Here is a 16,719-nt window from a genome sequence, read left to right on the forward strand (position 1 = left end):
TGTATAATTTTCTTGAGATTTCCCAAATTATACAACTTTCAAGCTCACAAAACCTGGGATCCCAGACCTGTTAACATCACAAAAATTAAAATCTCTTTTAATATCTCTAGATTTTTATGCACCAAATAACATGGAAAAAAATTCTATGAAACAGAAGCTGTAGAGGTTACAAGAGATGGCCAAAAACACATAGTTGTGAGAAACTTAATACTTGTTTCTCTCGCTCAGCATTCTGTGGGTCCAGAAGAATTATGAAAGATGTGTGTGTGTAAAATAAAAAACAAAAGTCAAAGGGGAAAAACAGAAGCAAATAATAAATGGTAGACTGAGTTTAATATTATCAGTGAATTACATTAAATGTTAATGGTCTAGTCACTCCAAATAAAAGGCAGGGAATTTCAGGATGGCTAAAAAGCAAGTCCAAGCTCTACGCTGCCTACAAGAGACAACCTTTCATGTAAGAAGACACAGAGGGGGAGGGCATAGCTCAGTGGTAGAGTGCATGCTTAGCATGCACGAAGTCCTGGGTTCAAGCCTCAGTACCTCCCCCAAAATAAACAAACCTAATTACCACCTCTGCCAAAACAAAATAATTAAATAATACAATAATAAATAAGTAAAATTAAAAAAAAGACGACATGGAGCATTAGAAAATAAGTGGACGGAAAAGCTTATTCTTAACCATGTAAATGTTGAGATTCAGTCACTGGAGTAGGTGTGCTCGTCTGGGAGAAAACGCACTCGCACGGTGAGCCCTGCCAGGGAGGCAGGGGGTCTGCACGGCGCAGACGCTCCTCACGGGGGTCGGGGTGACTGTAAAGCTGCGCGCCTGGAGGAGAGCCGCCCCAAGCAAGAAGCGGAAGCGACCCGAAGTGAAAAGTGAAGCGGATGATTCCAAACCAGGATCGGGTTTTCACACTCCTCTCTCGGCAACTGACGGCACGAGACAAAACCATGAAAAATGGATCAGTGAGGACAGAGCGTGACCCACAGCCCAGCGCCGCCCCGGCGGAGCTGCTGACCGGGGCGTGCGGAGGCGGCGGGCCCGGCGCCGTGCTCCGGCTTCCTCGGGGGGTCGCTGCCCTCCGCCGCGGTCGTTTGCCTCGGCTCCCCGACCCCGCCCGGCCCGCATCCTCTGCTGAGGAGCCGGTACCCTCCCAGCTCTTCCTGCGGAAAGGCCTCTGTCGCTCAGGGACGCGTGGGCTCAGGGTCCCAGGAGCGGGCGGACTCCTGGACTCGCAGGGCCCCGCGCCCCCATGGCCAGCGGCGCCTGCGACGCCCGTCTGGGGCCCCGGGGGCTCCTTGCTCACGTGGCAGCTCAGCAACGCAGTGTAAGAAGGTGGTTTTAAAGCTGCATTCAGCACTTTGTTTTCAGCAAGAAAGCAGCTCAGGAAGCCTCGTTTGCCACGAGGGCCAGAAGCGCCGCTGCCTTTTGAAAGACAGTCAAGGCGGCCGTGCTTGGACACTTGGTCGTGGCAGAGTCGCTTCCAACAGCAGAAGTCGCAAACCTGCGCCGGACAGAGCGGGGCAGCACAGGCGGACGCGGGGCGTTCGCGCTACGGAGTGCGGCTCCCAGAGACGCTCGGCGGGGTGTGCGGGGCGGCGGAACGAGCGCACGTGCCCGCGGCTTCCGGGGAGGAGCCCCGCGTCTCCGAGCTGTTTGCAGCAGCCGCTCTAAGTGCTGGCCCTGTGTAGGCGTCCCAGGGTGCCCGCGGACCACGGCCAACAGTGACCCCTTGGAAGAAAGGCCTTTCTGACCTGCCTTACGTTTTCATGGCTTCGTGTCTCTTAAACCTGGTGGGTGGAGTGACCGGGCCGGGACCCCCATGCTGGCCCACGGTGGGCTTTGGCACGGCCGTGGGAGCCGCCCTGCAGCCGCCACCCCGGCCTCTCCTTGCGGGTTCTTCACTAACTTACTCTGAGCCAACTTGCTTTTCTTTCTTTTGTATCATAAAACGAGTTGGAAAGGCACACGAGTGTCCCCGCGAGTGTTCCCGGATGTTCCTCTAACTGTGCACGCGTTACCCGGGGGGTTTAAACGCTCTATCTCCAAGCGGTGAAGTCGGAGAAGGACGGGGCGTGTCCGCACCTCCTTCCGTGCTTCCCACCTCCTCCTGGACGTGGCAGATGGAATTTTGGCTGCGTCTGGGTCAAAATTCCGACACTTGGCTGTGGGTTATCTTGCTGCTACCGCGAAGGCTCTAACAGCAAGCAGCTGCATGGGGAGCGCAGCCCAGACCTGGAAAACGAGCCGCCCCCCGCCCCCGCCCCCCGGCTGAGGTCTGGCTGCGGCCAGGACGCCGGCTGCACGGGAGCTCTGGGGGCGGGGGGCGCGGGGTCCGGGTCGGGGCGCGGCGCTGTCGGGGGCCACCAGCCCCCACCCCCGGAGGCGACCCAGACCACGCGTCCACTTTGTGAAGGTGACTCAGATGCGGACGATGAAGCGCTGAAAAGTAGAGGGTAGAGCACAGTCTGTCTCGTTGCCTCAAAGGACCGAAGTGGCAACAGAATGCAATCAGTCCACGTTTAGTACTTTAAAGCCAACACATTTCTTAGTAAGATGTGAGTGGAAAACAAGGAGCTTAGCCAGTAGTCCCCCCTGGGCACAATCCCTCAACTCAGGAAGAAACTCCACCCCAAAAATAGCAACGAAGACAATCCGAAAGAACGCGAACCAAAGCCCGCAGGTGAGCGCCTCCGGGAGCGGCGGGCCTCCGATGCGGGGCCAGCTGGCGGCGGCCCGAAGGCCCCGCGCCACGTGCACGGGCGGGGGGAGGGGCGGCAGCTCCAGCAGCCCTCCTGCCCCGCACGGGGCGCCGGGACGCAGGCGGGAGGCCAGCCCCCGACCGCAGCTTCGGCTTCTCGGTTCCTCCTGCAGACGCGCTCCCTCTTCAGAAATACATGCCCTGTAAATGCCGTATTTTCCTTCAACAAGAAGGCGAGAGGGATTGGACGGCAGAATTGAGGGCAAGAGAACATTTACAATGAACTTAAAACGTTTGACTTGCTGAGTGCCTCGTGTAGGCCCGCTTCGGTCTGCGTGAGCTCTTGGGAACGGTTCCCTGGGTGACGTTTCCAACCCGTGGCTTGTAGGATGGTGCCCCCACCTGGCCCGGGAATAACGCGGGAACGCAGCGGGCAGTTACGCGCCGTGGGCAGCGCTGGGGTCGAGACGGAGTGAGCTTCCCGTGGGCGGCGAGTGCACGCAGTTCCGTGCTTTAGTGACGGCATGACGGGCTCGTCCCTGGAGTTCTGAACGAGCACATTTTGTCAGTGGTGGGCGGTTGCGTTAGGACGAGGTGCCCCCAGGACAGCGTTTCCCTTCTCCTCCCATGTCTGGGGGGGGCGGGGGGAGGGAGAGGGTCCCGGGGTTCCCCACCCCCGCTGGCCTCCCCGTGGCTCACTGACCTCGCCCTGGGCTGAGGGCACCTGAACCTCGGCGAAAGCAGTCCTGTGCGCTCAGAGACTTTTGAGAGGTCAGCGGTCCCAGGCTTCAGCTGGCCGGGTGTTGTGCCAGACGTCTCGGGGCGTCCGTGCTCGCTTTTGGTGAACGAGACCCGAGGGCGCCTTCCCGCGCCCGCGGTCGTCCCCTTTGCAAGCACTTAGATTAAACTGCCTGCAGTCTCTGCTTTGATCACATCCTTGTTCTCGGCTTCTGGGTACCTAGCCACGTATCTCAGGATGAAAGCCAGCCTTCTGCTGGGTTTTCGGCTTCCGTGGCAGGTGGGGCCTTCCTCTAGGGGGCCTCGTTGTCGGGCCACACCCCGTGGCCTTCTGGGGTCCTTGCACTGCCTGTGAGGGGGGCTGTCAGCACCAGGGGGCCCTGCAGGGCATGGGCACTGGGGGGACCTGCTCCTGTCCCCAGGCTGGTCCTCCAGCTGGTCCTGGCTCACCAAGGCCTGTGGGGCACCTGCCACCTACCTCGCAGCTCTGTGACCACATGAGCCACGCGACGCCGGGGAAGACGTTGTCCCCAGAGCTTCTGGTCGACTGTGAGCTGACAGATTCAGCGTCTCTACCTCCACCCAGCTCTTTGGCCCTGGTCCCTTCTCACAGGAACAGGCCAGAGTGTTGTTCCTTTTGTCAGAATCACTCAAGTCAGAATATGATTCCAGGACTGACTTTTAACAGAAGCTGATAGAAGAAAGTCCCCCGTGCAGGAATGAAGCCCCACACCCAGGTCGGCGATAACGCACACGCACTCACGTGTACCTTCTAACTTTTCTTAGACACTCGACCTCCTGCCTGGTGTCTGGCTCCTCCTGTCTCACAGGACACGGGAAGGTGTCTTCACTGTTGAGTCACGGAGGGGGCGGTGGGAGGGGCGGTGCTGGGGCAGGAGGCTCCCGATCAACAGGCGTCAGCTTGTGAGGCTGCATGAGGAACGAGCCCCTGCTCCTGCGTCTCGCCAGAAGGTCGGGGTGGCTGCCAGGTGTCTCCACTGCCACCTTGCTCCTGCCCCTTCCACATGGTCCTCTCTGGAAGGGGTCGATGTGCAGGGACTGGCTTAGGGAGCATCTCTATAAATTACTCAGGATTCTTGTGTGCAGACTGGCCTACTCCCCCTGGTCTGCTTGTTTATTCAATCGTGTGTTTATATCAGTATGGACTTGTGGACATTTATTTTATTCTCTGGGTTTTAATCTGACATGATTTTATTTCGTTGCTCAGACTGTCCCAGCCTTGATCACTGGGGGTCCCTTCCGTTGGCTCCTGGGTCCCTCTGACCTGCCTTCACCTTTACTTTCTGACATTACAGGAGGCTCCAGGTTTATCTTGTGTAATTCCTGCCCCAGTCAGTCTTAGGGTCATTGCTCCGAGCGCCCTGGTGGCTTTTAATGGAGAGTGCAGCTTAGAAGCCAAGTTCTGGGCACCGGGTGTGCTCGTGGCTGCTGGGGTGTTAGCGCGTCTAGGTCCTCTCGGCTGGCAGACCGGAGACGGACGAGTGAGCAGCGATGGTGTGCGTCACTGGCTCGCGTGTTGCATCAGGACAGATGTAACATCTCCATTTCCTTCTCTGCGTGCACATCAGCTCTAGAGTTAAGTTGGGGGATTTGTCCCGATGTCTGTGATCCTCGCCTGCACCACAAGGGCTGTGCCAGCTGCCCCTCTGTTATTTCACTTTTGAAGTTTTGTCTCTGATTTTCTCAGCAAGGAGCCTGTCCATGTTCTTTTTTTCTTCCCTAATAAATTGAGGAACATAAATTTGTCTTAAAGTGCTGCTTTGAAGGGTGTTTTAGTTTTTTTAAGGTATTCACGCTGTGGTTTGCTGCATGATAATTTATATACTTGCTTAAATCTGTCCAAATGAATAACAACCTCTTGAAGGGTAGGAATCGTGTGCTTCATTTTCCACTCCTCCTGGCACCTGGCGCAGACCCTCAGTTATGTCTTGACTTCTTGACTGAGCCTGTCTTTGTTTCTCTGTGCTCGTTTCAGGCAAAACGGCACCAGGCAGAGTCCACGTGCTGCGGGGGCTCTGTGGCATCGTCATGTCTTCCGCATGCAGGAAGGACGGCGGGACCTGACGGCTGTCGCCGAGCTAGCTGTTTCCTGGCCAGAAAGATGAGCCCTGTTCACTCTGGGGGGGGGGGGACCTCCCTGCAGGGGGCATGTCTCTATCTCTGGTCCTCACTGTTCTTTCTTTGTGGTTTTCCACTGTAATGGCAGAGTTGAAACACTTAGAAGAAAAAATTACTTTTATTTTTGGTAAAGAGATTCAGACATTTGATAAGAATGTGTTTTTGCGTGTGTGTGGCACTGCCTTTCTTTTCCTCTTTGGAGAAGTTAGTTTGGGGAAGTGCCACAAAGTTGTGGGGCAGGAGTAGAAAGAGCCGGCGGCCATCAGGGTGAGTGCGCGGACTGTGGTCCGGATGGACGACGTGGACCGGGAAGGACAGGCGTGCTGACTCGTGACCTGCAGCTCCCACCCCGTGTAGTGGCAGGAAGGCTTCCCGTGCGCCCGCACAGCAGAGCACAGCAGACCCCCCCCCCCGAGACTCTGGGAGCATTTCATGGGGCTGTTCCCAGTTTCCCTAAACCACAGGAGATTTTCACTTCTTACTTGAAGGGCAAATGCAGGAAAAAAAGGCATAGTTTTCCTCTGTGTCACAGTTAAGGCTTTGGCTCTTTGTCTCGTAACTTAAAGGATTATAATTATGATCTCTGTGGGATGATCCAAACTTGCCCTGTGCCCATGGGTTTTAATGCTTCCTCCCAGAGAACCCAAATCACCACATTTCTAAATTCCACCTCACTTTACTTCTTTTTAAAAAATTTGTATTGAAGTGTAGCTGATGTACAGTATGAGTTCAGGTGTGCAGCAAAGTGAATCAGCTATACATACATATACATACATACGTGTATTTTCCTTTCAGATTATTTTCCATGATACATTATTACAAGAAATCTAATATAGTTCCCTGTGCTGTACAGCAGTTTTGTGCTGTTTATCTATTTTACATACAGCAGTGTGCATTTGTTAATCCCCAGCCCTTAATTTATCCCTCCCCTCCCTTTCCCCTTTGGTAGTTTGTTTTCTATCTCGGTGAGTCTGTTTTTGGTTTGTAAATAGAACCTGTATTTTTTTTTTTTCAGATTCTGCATGTAAGTGATGCCATATGATATTTGCCTTTCAGTGTCTGCTTTACTTCACTCAATATGATAATCTCTAAGTCCGTCCATGTTGCTGCAAATGGTGTTATTTTATTCTTTTTACGGCTGAGTAGTATTCCATTGCACAAATATACCACCTCTTCTTTACCCAGTCATCTGTTGATGGACATTTGGTTGCTTCCATGTCTTAGCCCTTTAAACAGTGCTGCTGTGAACATTGGGGTGCAGGTGTCTTTTTGAATTAGAGCTCCCTCTGGATATATGCCCTGGAGTGGGATCGCTGGACCACAGTGTTTTGAGGAATCTCCATTCTGTCCCCGTAGTGGCTGCACCAAACTGCATTCCCAGCAGCAGTGTAGGAGGGTTCCCCTTTCTCCACAGCCTCTTCAGCATTTACCATTTGTGGACTGCTGAACGATGGCCATTCTGACTGGTGTGCCATCACATTTTATTTCTTAAACATTCCTGAACTGCTGCAGTTTGTTAAACTGCTTCTTACGCTGCTGCTCAGAACAGCAGCGGTAACGATGATGGCGTTAGCAGCGCTAGTTAGCGTTTTGTCTCCGTCTCCGCAGTGAGTTGGTGTGTGTAACACTGGTGTGTACGTAGGGGGCCCTGTGGCTTATCATCCGGGTTGGGACACTGCTGAAAGTGACTGTGACTGCTGTTAATAATTTCACTGCATCACAGGCACAAACAGACAGGCAGGGAAAGGGAGGTCCAGTGGCCGTGCTGGGAGTAAACCCCAGTAGAACTACAGTGCACCTTTTGGTTTTCTTCCTGAGGCACGGTTCAGAGTCCCTTTCCATCTGTGTAGCTGCTCTGCCTGAAAACTCTGCCAGCCCTGCTCTCTCCAAGGGTCCGGGAGCAGCATGCGCAGAGGCACAGGAGGGGAGAGAAGGGTTCATCTGGCAAATAGATCCTGAGCTGGAGTCTAAGAGAGGCCTGGGGTGCTTTGCAGACTCAAGGGTCCTCTGGTCTGACGAGTTACCCCCAGGCCCTGGTATTCCTTGGTTTGAAGACCAATGAGAGCTATGGTGGGGGGTCACCTGTGTGGAGAATTGAGCTGAGGAGAAGACGTGACAGAGAATAATGGCAGAAACAAGGTCCTGGGGGGGTAAGCTGCCACACGAAGGAGTCTGGACAGGGGACAAATGAGGACTTTAAGGGGCTCTGAAAGGTGACAAGATCAGATGTGGATGGGTGGGTGGGTGGGTGGATGTGTGAACTAAAATACTGCAACCACATCAGTAAACAAAGAATGCTGAGCCCAGGTCATCAGCGGCTGCAGCCCGGCCTCTGCAGCCACTCACAGTGGTGCCCTCTGAGGGGACTCAGAATAAGAAAGGACAGGACCCTGGCCCTGGATAGCTAGGTGCTTGTCAAAGGAATGAATTCAGCGAGCCCAAATGTTTGCTTCCTCCCATACACAGAAAAGTGCTGAATTATTTAACTTGAGATGCCTGGTTTCCTTCAGTTAACAAGTAATCTTTTATTGTTCCAACTACCTGGTCTTTGTTGTAAAGCTCCTATATATCCTAGCCCCTCCCCTACCTCTTCAGAGCAGTCCCTCAGAGTGATCTGAGAGGCTGTCATCCCGGCTCGAGTCCTCCCGCCAAATAAAACATAACTCTTAACTTTTAGGCTGCGCGTTTATTTCAGTCAACAGATGGATGGATGGGTGGGTGGCTGGGTGGATGGGTTGATGGATGGATGGGTGGACGGCTCAGAAGGGGGGCTGTGGATGCAGAGGATAGAGGCGACTCCTGTCTGGGAGACCAGTTAGGAGGCTCTGGTAGTGGTTTCGGGAAACATAAGACTTACGCAGTTCAAAGGGCCTTCTTAAAAAAAATAAAGAATTAAAACTATGAACAGAAAATTAAGTGCAAAAGTGAGTATTTGGGTCAATACAGTAGGATGCAGGTATATTCCTGAAGGTGCTCCTCCCCTAGAACAGTTAGCAGTGACTCACCACGTATAGAAGTACGTGGACACCACACCGGTCATCCCACTGAGCCAAAACCAGATGCTCCCCAGTCTGAACCCTTTAAAATGGTGCCCAAGGATGCCCAGGGTCACTCCAATGCCACCTGACACAGAGGAGGGAGACACAGTGATCTAAGCCACGTGCTGTGAAGTATCTTTGCGGGTGAAAAGCACACACAACTCGCACACGCGTACACACACCAGGGAAGTATTAGACTTGCTGGGCTTCAGGGCAAGTCCGCTTCTGCATCTGGGCCGAGTGCTGTTAGGGTCAGAACTCAGTAGTGGCGAGAGGAGAAAATTAGCGGTTTGTTTAGAGATGAAAGGACCTTCTGGAGCAGTTACCTGCAGGGGCAGCCAGTCGGGCACGCAGGACGAGGCTGCGTCTCTGACTTAGGCTCAGGTCAAGCGTCAGCAGGTGCTTATTTTGTTGCCTGCAAATTTTAAAAACAAGTTGTTTCCATGGAAGTTGGTGGAAAAGCAATAAGCAGTCGCACTCCCCCCACCTGCTTCCGGGCAATGCTTCCTGTTGCGGAGGGAGTGAGGGCGACGGGGTCCTGAACACGCTGGGGCGCACCTGGCTTGTGGCATTTCACCCGGGGCCGTGGCCCTGGTGTTTGTTCTTCCCCGTGACCCACTGGGGCTCTGCAGACCGAGTGGAAGGCATTTGTCCCTAAGAGGAGGTCACTTTGCAGTTGGCTGATGGATGAAAGGGGAGAATTTTTAAATGTTGATGCTTTATGTGCTTTCATTCCACCAGCAGAGTATCCAAGTTTGGACCGGGAACCAGGGCTACACGACGTAACAGCGTCAGGAGACGGGTGAGTCTTTTGCCGGCAGGATAACAGCTCCCGTGGTTCTGCAGGGTGACGGGCACGCACCGGTCCTTCTGAAACCTTGGAAACGTTGGTGTAAGTGGAAACCATGCTGGGAGAGAAGCATCCTCAAAGGCAGGGCACCATTGCTGTATGAGGAGAGCTGAGGTAGGTGCGACTATGTTTTCGAGTGAGTTGTTACATTTTTGTTTGGAAAAACTGGGACAATGGATTAAAAAATGGCCCCTGTGCAAACCGATCCCACTGATGACCAAACATGAGAATTCTGAAGGTTAACAGTTTTCAAAGCTGAGGAAACATCTGGCTACTAGGGTCTCGCACTTTCTCAGAGTCCGGTTCTGCCCGGAAGGAGCCCGGGTGTCGCCCGGGGGAAGCTCCTGACGATGGCTGCCTCTTCCGGAAAGCTCACGGGTGTGTGGGCGCTCACACCTGACCGGGCAGCCGCCTCCTCCCCGGGCCTGGGGAGGCCTTCCCCGCGGGGCGGGTGGGGACGGGTGTCTCCGTCCTGCGTCAGACCCTGCTGCCTTCTGGGACCCACAGCTCCGAGGAGGCCTGGCCCCAGGAGGACTGGGGCACTTTCTGGGAAGAGGAGCTTGTTCTCAGGGGAACAAGCCCCAACATTGCACATCTGAAATTCAGAAAACAGCAGTGGCTCGGGACGACTTCAGCCACCATGGGAAGTTTAATAAGGAGATGTGTTGATCACATTTTGTATAAAGACTACCTGGGACTTACCGGTGCTAAGTGAGGGACTCTGGACGTCATGCGTGTCCTCCTTTAAGTGGCCGAAATGGAACTGGTGGGGACCACTGGCCAGCTCAAGCTGGCCTTCCTCCTGAGGATCCAAGAGCCCCAGTACCTCGGCACCATGAGTTTTCTTTTTCTTTTCAGGTTGTTTTCTTGAATATGTTCCTGCTCTGGATATAAACAAAAACGTTCCTGTGTTTGAATTTGAGATGTGATTTCCTCTGAGACTGAGGAGGAAGTCCCTTGTCTGTGTTCACGGTGGTTTGCAGACAGCAAGATCAGACCTGGAACAGTCTGTGGCCTTGCTGGCTTCTGCAGCCTTGGAAGGAAGGTTCTGGAGTCGCCCTGTCTGGCGGCAGACGGTTTTGTCCCAGTGACCTTCCATGTGGGCAACCCTGGACTTCATTTCCGGGTGCTCTGTGATCTTGGGGTCCCTGTGAGCAGCTGCAATGTTGGGTCTCTTCTAAAACTCACCTGAAACCCCTCTTCTGCCCCTTTTGGTAAAGAAAGCCCCAGAAATTCTTACATGTGCTCCGTACTCCGGCTGAAAGTACGTCCTTTGTCTGTTGTCTCGAAGGCATGCTGATTGGTTGAGCATAATTATTTTTAAGTTGGTGAAAAAAATATAATGAGAGCATCAACGGTTAAAGCACTTTAAATATCCATCCAGAGACAGTGCTCCTGTAAAAGTTCTCTTTCAGATCACACGCGGCTGCCCTGCTCCGGGCCCGGGCTGGGGGTTCTCCTCCGAGTCTCTGCCGGGGGTCGCTCCCCCCCGTGAGACACTCTGTAGCTGCATTTTTCAGTGAGTTTGACTATCTTTGGAGCAATAAATAATTGTTTTATGAGAAGTATAGTTGTTCCTTGTTAGTGATTCTAACACTAGAGGCGGAAAGTCTCCCTCTTCACACACCTGTGCACGTGCACACACGGAGGCAGCACCTCTTCCTCGGGCATTTCCGACCTCGTCCAGAGGAAAGTTCTGGTGAGACTCCCCGGCGCACCCCGTAGTCCTTCCCTGCCAGGTGTCGGGGTGGCTGCCCCACCAGCAGGCAGCCGGCACCTCCGCCGTTGCCACGACAGCCCCACACCTTGGCCGCACCGTCTGTGGAGGGGGCCCCGGACCCGGTGGAAGGCGGGACTGTGAGTGTGGCTGAATCTGCAGGAACAGGGCGCGCTGGGGTCTGGAGCCCACAGGGTTGGCTGCTTTCCCGGCGCTGCTGACTGTCCTGGAGGGGCGGTGTCCTGGCTGTGTCGCGCAGATAGCAGAGCTGAGAGGGCCGACGCGCTTCTGCCTCCGACAGCGCCTCCTCTTCTGGGGGAGTGTGGCTTCTGTTCTGTTGTCCCACTGCCAGGTCGGTGACCACTGTCCTTCTTGGGGACATTGCCCTCAGGTGGGACGCAGGCTCCTGGAGGGCTGTGGCTGTCCCAGAGCAAGGCAGACACACAGGACAGGGCTGGGCCCTGGGGTTGCCGTGCAGCCAGGCCTTGGGCAGCCGGGCCCTGGGCAGGGAGGGCTTAGGAGCTGTTGTGGGTCCACTTGAGCAGCCCTGGTTTGCAGGCCCGGGGGCTCCAGCCGTCCGGGTGGCAGTTGTTGGAAGTAAAGAGCATGTGCTGCTCCCAGTTGTGACCTGATCACACAGGGGCTTCCTGCCTGGGATGCTGAGGAGGAACAGGACAGGGAGGACCTGTGCGGGACGGCCCACCTGCCTTGGAGGGGACTTGGGCCTCATCTTTAAGGTCTTTGGAGGGAGTCCGTCTCATCTCAAAGCTGCCTGAGTCCCTGAACCCACCTTGGGTTTGGCCAGGAGACAGGGTACAGCTCCTCTCACATCAGTGGGTTTGCAGAGCAGCCCTCGTCACCCCTCCCGCCTGGGTGTCCAGGCTGAACACTCTGGTCCCTCCCACCCCTAGCAGACTTGGGAGAATCCTGGCGATGGGCCGCACGCTGGTGTGCTCAGGGTTCTGCCTCCACCGTGACCCACTGTGGAGAGGGACGCCGTTCCGCACCTGCAGGACACGCACCTGCTTGGGGTGGCCGACACCCGCTGATGGCCGCGCCACCCTGGCTAGTCACCCATGTGCAGTGACTGCGGCAGACGTGGGTGAATTAGGTCTGGACTAACTGAAACTCTTGGGAAACTCTGTGGAACGCTGATTCCACTTGCGACACAGTTAATCTAAAACAGAATTCCTCCCTGAAGGGGATGCAGCAGCTGGACCTGCCACTGGCCTCCCCCTGACCCGTGGACCACGTCCCTTTGGGCCCTGCAAACATCCATCACAGGCTACCCACAAATTATTGCAGCTGCCTGCTGAGGCTCAGGCTTTTACTGCCCCTTCTGATCTTCTGGGGGGACCTGGAGGTGGGGGAGCACAACTGGTGATTGTCTCGCAGCACCTGCAGCAAGCTCAGGGTGGGACCCCACGCTCCTCTCTGAGAAATGAGCAGAAGAAGCGGAAAGTATTCCGTGCTGTCTTCTCATGGCTACGCTCCCAGTTCAAGGCAAAGGGGGTGGGGAAAACCTTTCCGGCTCGGAGCCTGGGTTAGAGGCTGGCACAGGAAGGGGAGATTCCGGGGCTGTGGATTCTGGTCAGGTGTCTGTGTCCTGCCATCTCCTTCACGGTGGCTGGACCACACATTGGCAAGACACAGTGGACATCAATGGTTCCCCTGAGCCCAGAGCTCAGCCTCTTCAGGGGGTCGTGAGAGACTCCTGGAGCAAAAGGGGCAAAATGAGTTCCAGCACCGAGGGAAATAGCACTGGCAAGAGGTTGCGGGTCCAAGAGCAGACGCGAGGGCTCCCCAGACCAATTCAGAGACAATGTTTTTAGACTCAGAGGAAGATTTGGTTGAAGAAAAGTGAACAGGGACCCCAGAACATTTCCTCAAATTGTTGTGTGTTCCCTGTGAGCTGGTGGTGGCCCAGGAAATTGGTGGGTTGAGGTGACTGAGAAGCACAGGGGCCAGCTGGGACACTACGGAAATGGTCTTCCTACTGAAAGACCTGAGCCCTCCTTGGTGGATTTCTAGGTGGCCCCCCAGTTAAATATTTCACATTCGATAGTATTCTGCTGATATTGCCCCATATTGAATTATCACATGATTGGCCTATCCCATTTTTTAGAAGATTCCAAATAAATGATGAGATTGATTCCACATGATTGTGTATCTTCTAAACCAACAGCATGTGCTCCAACTGAAGAAACACTCAAGTAATATTGGGAGCACATGTTACTTTTCCTTTTATCATGATTTACGCAACACATGTTTTTTTAAAAAAATTGGAGATTTAGAGAACATTCAGTAGAGTTCTATTATTGTAGTAGTAAATTTAGAGTAATTCTATTGTGTCACTAAAGAATTTGGATGCAAACAATCCACGTGTTCCTATGAGGCAAAAACCCCTTTATCACCCTCAGAGGAATTGGATATTGCTGGAATTCCTTGGTTAGAGTCAATTATTTTGTTTATAATTCCTTTAGTATCATAAGATAAATTTATACTTAAAAGATTGTGCTACAAACCATAAATTGTATTTAGGCTCTAAATTGTTCCCCCAATGTCACCACAAGGTGTTTGCTGTCTCTCTCACTCTCAGCAGATCCTTCCAGGGACCGCTGGGATGAACTTGGGGGTCAGGAGCCCACGTTTTGCCATGGCTGAGCTTGGAGATGGCTCTCCAGCTGATCAGTGATCCACTGACCCTACAGAAATGCAGCCCCAGGACCAACTGGTAGTTTCATTGGTGGCGAGATCTCAAATGCCATCAGGACTCAGATACCCATAGGGCTGGTCTGTCCAAGTTGAAAAGGAAGAAGGGTGTGTTCCCATCTCGGGTTGTACCCATATTATTTGAAAAAGAGCTTTGAAAACCTCTCGTCTTTCTGTTCTCACTCACCATTAGTCATCTTATTTCTGCAAGTTTTACGGTGGCACCTGCTGGAAGGCCTGGACACCCACTGAGGGCCGTCTGTGTGGCTCTATCTGGGGCTGTCAGGAAATTGCTAGTAGGATTCTTTCTGACCCCATTCCTGAGAGCTCTGCCCCATTGTCAGGCAGTGCTATGAAAAGGGAGGAAGGAGACTGCCAGGCAAGGTGCTAATTGCCTCCTACTTTCCCTGCTCCACTCACATGATTGTATTTGAAGTCACAATCCTGTGGGCCCCAGGCACTGTCCACCACGTTATATGTCTCTTGAAAGAAATTAGGTTTAGCCTCAAATTAAATTTGGTTTAGCCTCAAGTACCTAGGTATTTGCAACCCAACCAGGTGGTCAAACTATGTCTGTCATTTACGTACAAATAAAACCAGATGGAAAGACAGGAATGCGAGATATCCATGGATAGCCTTAGACAGACACAAATAGACACAGTATTTATGTGCATTCAGAAAAACAAACCACAGTAACCATATGCATTAAAGAATCTAATCAAATCTGTTATCAATATTTTAGCTTTCTTCCTATGTGTCTCTGCCAAGGAAAGAAATTAAGGAGACCACCCCAATCTGGCAGTGTTCTTCTCTTGATCCAAGTAGATTTGGGACTCATTATAATAAAAGACATCATTTGCAAACAATTTCATTTTAAAGTCAACTTTGTGTACACACATATGTACTTGTGTGTATCTGTAATGTGTTACAGGGACACGTTTTTCTGTGCACACAGCGAGGTGGCTGACAGCACAGTCTAGGGCTTAACTGCCTGGATTCAAATCTCAGCGCCATTCTCACTTCCATGTGGGCTTGGGCCAGTCAGCTCTCTTTCTTCCTCACTGTCCTCATTTGTAGAATAAGGGTGATAATTGTACCTTCCCGTTGTGTTGTTAGGAGACTTGAATGAGTTACTACTTGTAGAGTATTTAGAGTGCTGCCACAAGAAAGTTTGCTAACTCACTCATTAATTCTCTTCAAGGTCTTGGAAGGAGGTATGACTTTCCCCTTTTATGGAAAACAAAGACTCTGGAGTCTGAGAAGTGAAGGGACTTGCTAAGAACCAAACAACTGTATTCTCTCAATCCTGAACTCTTTCTGGTTTATTTAAATACAGGCATTCTGCAAAGGGGTATGTTATCAGATATTTTTCAGTGTACTTGTAGAGAGTTTCTTAAGTCATCATTATCACCATCATCACCATCACCAAAAACATCACCACCACCACTACCATCACACCACCACCACCATCAACACCACCACCATCACCACCATCATCACCACCACCACCACCATCATCACCACCACCACCATCACCCCCATCACCACCACCATCATCACCACCATCATCACCACCACCACTATCACCACCAAGCATGGGTCAGTGTTTCACACCTTCTTGTAGCAAAATCCAATTCCCTAGTGTGGGGTGGTTGGACCACATTTTATGTATCCACACATCACTTGGTAGACAACAACCCAATGGTGGTGTCCGTCTTTTGGCTTCATGAACAGTGCTGCCATGAACATGTGTGTACATCTGTTTGACTGCTAACATTTTTGAAGATTTTCCAAAAGGACATTTTATCTTTGGAATCAGGACAACATTATAAGACATTAAATGTGAGAAACAGAGGGCAATTAGTTGTATGATGATACTTGGGGCTTTGATGTTGGTTATTAAGTGTAAATGGTTTTTATAACTCTCCTAGGACTTGCAAAATTCTATGACTTCCAAAATTCTATGATTGTGGGCAACGATATTTGTATATGAGCATTTTATGAGTATGAAACATCTAAACACTTCACTACGAATACTTCAACTAAGGCCAGAAAATTTACCCTGGGACCTCACTATCTACAGGGAGTCAGGGTTCAAACTGTTAAAAACCAGCAAATTTAACAATGCTCAACTTTTATGAACATAACGTGAGGTTGAAAGACTAGAGGATCAGATTTAGCAAATATTTAAACACCGTTATCTAGGCTACCAGAGATTTCTGAAAATAACAGGAAGAATAAACACACTGAAAAGGCATAGGAACGAGCTTTATGCTATTTATAGACAACATCGGGGGTGACACTGTCCTTGTGTTCTATTCCTATGCAGAGACAGTGCACATTTGCAAAATACTGTCTTACAATGTGCAATACAGACTTAGACTTTCTTTGTTTCATGTTTATGGTTTACCTCTTAAGTAGAAGCTTGAAGTTATTAAATTATTTCTTTTGACTTATGAGTTCAGAATTGTGGGTCATAAATTTAATTTGCTAAGGACACTTTTTAAAAAACTTTACTTTTTATTGAAGTGTAGTTGATTTATAATGTTAGTTTCAGGTGTACAGCAAAGTGATTCAGTTATACATATACATACATATATTTTTCAGATTCTTTTCCATTACATGTTATTATAAGAAATTGAATATAGTTCCCTGTGCTGTACAGTAGGTCCTTGTTGTTTATCTGTTTTATACATAGTAGTGTGTGTCTGGTAATCCCAAACTCCTAATCTAGCCCTCCATCCCACCCTTTCCCTTTTAGTAACCATAGTTTGTTTTCTATGTTCATGAGTCTATTTCTGGTTTGTAAATAAAATTTGT

At 51.5% G+C, this 16,719-nt stretch overlaps 1 long non-coding RNA gene across 3 annotated transcripts in view; it reads left to right on the forward strand.

Annotated features, from left to right (window-relative positions):
- Positions 1 to 7,842: 7,842 nt before the first annotated feature.
- The window catches only part of LOC123619991 (uncharacterized), a 45,616-nt gene continuing 36,739 nt past the window's right edge, over positions 7,843 to 16,719 (forward strand). For 2 of the 3 annotated variants that reach the window (XR_012508428.1, XR_012508429.1), the window contains exon 1: positions 7,843 to 9,584. This is a non-coding gene — a long non-coding RNA (uncharacterized LOC123619991). The remainder of the gene's footprint in view (positions 9,585 to 16,719) is intronic. The other variant, XR_012508430.1, reaches the window with a different exon arrangement.

The sequence above is a fragment of the Camelus bactrianus genome, chromosome 8 (genome assembly GCF_048773025.1).
Source record: "Camelus bactrianus isolate YW-2024 breed Bactrian camel chromosome 8, ASM4877302v1, whole genome shotgun sequence".
NCBI lineage: Eukaryota > Metazoa > Chordata > Mammalia > Artiodactyla > Camelidae > Camelus > Camelus bactrianus.